Source organism: Octopus sinensis, linkage group LG2 (genome assembly GCF_006345805.1).
Source record: "Octopus sinensis linkage group LG2, ASM634580v1, whole genome shotgun sequence".
Lineage (NCBI taxonomy): Eukaryota > Metazoa > Mollusca > Cephalopoda > Octopoda > Octopodidae > Octopus > Octopus sinensis.
The window spans coordinates 136,109,899-136,114,417 of NC_042998.1; the positions used below are offsets into that span (position 1 = coordinate 136,109,899).

Consider the following 4,519-nt stretch of genomic DNA (forward strand, 5'->3'; position numbering starts at 1 on the left):
TCTATCTACTAAATCTACTCACAAGGCTTTGATCAACCCAAGGCTACAAAATAAGACGCTTGCCCATGGTACCACGCAGTGGAACTGAAGCGAAACCTGTGCAGTTGGGAAAGGAATTTCTTAGCCACACAGTCATGCCTGCACCAAAGTAGAGTGGAAGAAATAATTGAGGTATCATATATGTATATGAATTCATATTTCTTCCTTTCAATCATTTGCATGATAAAGGAAAAGTGTGTAACAGACCAGTGGGTGTGTGCATTGGAGTTACTAAATGTAGTGGCAAAATGTGAAGGGTCACCATATGTGGTGTATGAATGTAAGGTTCTCATGTTAGAGGAACCAATCATATCGTACAGATGAAATGTTACTTGATGAAGAAATAGTGCTTCTTGTTCTGCATTGGGTTGCTATATGTAGACAGTTGAAAGTAAGATGAAATGGCGTAATAACAACATTGAAGAGAAAAGAATAATATTCACAGATTTATTTGCCGGCAGCAGTTTGTAAAGCAGATATAGTAGTAATTGACAAATGATGTGTAGGTCTTTCACTGGTAGAGTGGGTGGAAGCCAAGTACATTCTGCTGACAGAGAGGAAAAAAAGATAAGGATTACGGTATCCCTTTCCATTTGGCTGATGCATATTTGCTCTCACTTGTAAGTCTGCCAACTTGAGAGATTGAGACACAGATGCCCTTGGTTATATGAGGTATGGCCAGGAAGTAGGTTAAGCCTAAAACAATGGATTGGCCCTTCCATGACCAGCAAAGGTCCTAGGTGTTGGTCAGGTGTTTCTCATTAATCTCCCAGCATAGAGATAAAACGCAATGCATTAGCCGGTCATCTGACAAGCAACAAGTGTGTGGATTTGGTTTCGAATCTCAGTTAGGCAGAGCTAAGTGATCTCTGACAAGTGACATTATCATATTTTTTATATTTTACAAGGTGTGGCTGTGTAGTAAGAGGTTTGCTTCCCAACTACATGGTTCCATGTTCAGTCCCACTGTGTGGTATTTTGGGCAAGTATCTTCTACTATAATCTCGGGCTGACCAAAGCTGTGTGAGTGGATTTGATCAATGGAAACTGAAAGAAGCTCATTGTATATATATGTATACATACACACACACACACATACATATATACATACATGCATACATACATACATACATACATACATACATACATACATACATACATGCATGCATGCATGCATGCATGCATACATACATACATACATACATACATACATACATACATACATACATACATATATCAGGTCATTAAGAATGAAATGTTCAATTTTCTTATGCACCAAGTTTGAACAGTCGTTAACTTTAATGCTTTATCCTGACAATTCTTTGTTTCACAGCATTGAAGAGTTACATCATGACTTTCTGAAATGCAATTCATGGTGTCTGATTATATTGTGAATTTTCTCTTGTAAATCAATTTTTGTGAACCTATGGATAGATCAAAAATTCATGTTGTTTATGAATATGAGTTCTGTCATGGAACCAATGCATCCCAGACAACTTGAAACATCAATGAGGTGTTTGGTGAAGATGTGACAAATGAGCACACTGTATGTTGATGGCTTGAAAAGTTCTGGTCTGGTGACTTTACTCATGAAAATCAGCCCCGTGGTAGATCTGAGACCAAGATGGATAATGGTGAGTTGGAAACTGTAGTGGAAGTGGATATGTCTCAAACTATGCATGAGTTAGCAGCAAGGTTTGATGTTTCAATTCCAACTGTATGGATGATCTGAAACAAATCGGCAAGGTAAAGAAGCTGGACAAGTGGGTGCCATACAAACTGAACGAGCATCAAATGATATGTCATCTTGAAACTTGCTGTATTGTTTTTTTGCATTGTACTGTTATGTGTGATGAAAAATGGATTCCTTTCAACAATAGTAAGTGTTCTGCCTGATGGTTGGATAGAGACGAAGTGCCAAAACACAATCCAAAAAAGAATATTCACCAAAAAAAGCTAATGGTGTCTGTTTGGTGGTCCAGCACTGGTGTCATCTACTACAGCTTCATGAGACCTGATAAGTCAATTACAGCGGATGTATACATCAACCAATTGGATGAAATGATGAGTGAACTTGCAATTAAACAACTGTGATTGGTCAAAAGAGACAGGCCTTTCTTGCAAGAAAATGGTTGACCACATGTTGCATAAAGAGCACAACTCAAGTTACAGGAATTGAACTCAGAAGTGCTCTGTCATCCACCATATTCACCAGACCTTGCACCAACTGACTATCATGTTTCCCAGGCATTAGACAACATTTTGCAAGGAAAAACTTCAAATCTGAAGAAGATGCAAAAACAGCCTTTTATGATTTCATCACTCCTAGCTCTCCAGCATTCTTTGCTGCTGGCATAAATAAGCTCCCGATGAAATGGCAAAATTGTGTTGATAATTTAGGTGCATACTTTGACTAACTGCATTGCATTTTGTTGAGATAAAGTAAAATAAACTTTCAGTTCAAAATCAGACATTTCATTCTTAATGACCTGATTCATATATATATATAAATGGTGTGGCAGTATGGTAAGAAACTTACTTCCCAGTCACTTTGTTCTGGGTCTAGTCCTACTGTGTGGTACCTTGAGCAAATGGGTCAACCAAATCTTTGTGAGTGGAATTGGTTGACTGAAACTGAAAGAACCTCATCGTCAGCAATGTAACTACACATGTACTGTTGGTGATATTTTTTCTTTCTTTTCCCTTTTCCCTTTTCCCTTTTCAACTAAGAACTATGATCGAAACATCAATACCTCTCTCTCTTTTTACTGTGCATCAAACTAATGCATTCCTTGCTGTTTGTTATTGTTGATTTTATTGTTCGTTTATTTGATTTGACACTGTGTATGTTTGTGTGTGCGTATGTGTATCTGTGTGTGTGTCTGTCTGTGTGTCTTTGTGTTTGTGTATCTTTGTGCCTGTGTGCCTACTTGTTTGTGTTTGTCCCCCACTGCCACACTTGACAACTGGTGTTGGTTTGTTACATACTCATAACTTAGCAGTTTGGCAATAGAGACTGACAGAATGAGTACCAGGCTTCAAAAATAAGTACTGAGGTGATTTTTTGACTAAACATTCTTCAAGGTGGTACCCCAGCATGGCCATGGTCTAATGACTGAAACAAGTTTGTGAATAAAAGAATGGGTAATTGTATGTCAAAAGGCATATAACAGTTACAGGCAGATTTGTGGTTAGACGAGATTGAAGACCTAAATTCCAACATCAAACAATGGAAGACATAATCCAGATAAACAAGAGTTAGTTATAGGAAATGCATCAACCAAGCTAATGAAAATATTGTTTTTATTATAAAGGATATATTATTTTTAATACAATGTTATTTTTATTAAAATGGTCTTTTTTATTGCAATACAGTTTGTTTGATGCCAAGGCAATTCTTTTTATGACAAGGATATCCTTTTTATATTTTTTTATCATAATACAATGCTATTTGTGTCAATAGCATTACTTTTATGATAAAGAAATTTTTCTATAATAAATTGATTTTGTTGATGACAATGATATTATTTTTATGACAATGGTATTCTTGTTAGAGCCATGATATATATTCTTATTATGACAACTATATCCCTTTTACATTTTTTAGGATAATGCAGTATTATTTACAATTTACATACTAGCTTCAGTAGTACATATATTCTTTTCTATTCTAAGCACAAGGCCCTAAATTTTGGGAGAGGGAGCTAGTTGATTAGATCAACCTCAGTACGCAACTGGTACTTAATTTATCGACCCTGAAAGGATGAAAGGCAAAGCCGACTTCGGTGGAATTTGAACTCAGAACATAAAGATAGATGAAATACCGCTAAGCATTTTGCCCAGTTGCTAACTTTTCTTATTTCTTTATTGCCCACAATGGGCTAAACAAAGAGGGGACAAACAAAGGGATTAAGTCGATTACATCGACCCAGTGCGTAACTGGTACTTAATTTATCGACCCCGAAAGGATGAAAGGCAAAGTTGACCTCGGCAGAATTTAAACTCAGAACATAACGGCAGACAAAATACCGCTAAGCATTTCGTCCGGCGTGCTAATGTTTCTGCCAGCTTGCCACCTTCGGTAGTAGATATATTAAAATTGGAATGATGCAGAGAAGATTAGCATGGCCCCTGCACAAGAATGAAATGCAAATTCATGAAGTGTTCCATATTTTCTCACTGATGGTGCTCTAGTATGGCCATGACATTTGTGCTGAAATGTATAAAAGAATAAAAGAAGAGTATCACATCTTTGACAAAGAAATTTTTGTTTCTTTATCTAACATTTTTTTTAAAGAAAATTGGGTTTTTTTAAGACAATGATATATATTTTTCACAACAATATTTTGTTTTAAGACTGGTGTTATTTTTTTATAGCAGCATTATTTTTTTTCAATAACCATATTTTTTAAATTTTACTATTTATATTTTACTAACACTCCTGAATAATCAACCAAAACTAAAATGTTAGCTGCTGTAC

The 4,519-nt window shown here is 36.0% G+C and overlaps 1 non-coding gene across 1 annotated transcript; it reads left to right on the plus strand.

Annotated features, from left to right (window-relative positions):
- Nucleotides 1-4,111: 4,111 nt before the first annotated feature.
- Nucleotides 4,112-4,215, plus strand: LOC115208826. The gene has a single exon (XR_003881272.1). It is a non-coding gene; the product is annotated as a U6 spliceosomal RNA (small nuclear RNA).
- Nucleotides 4,216-4,519: the final 304 nt, after the last annotated feature.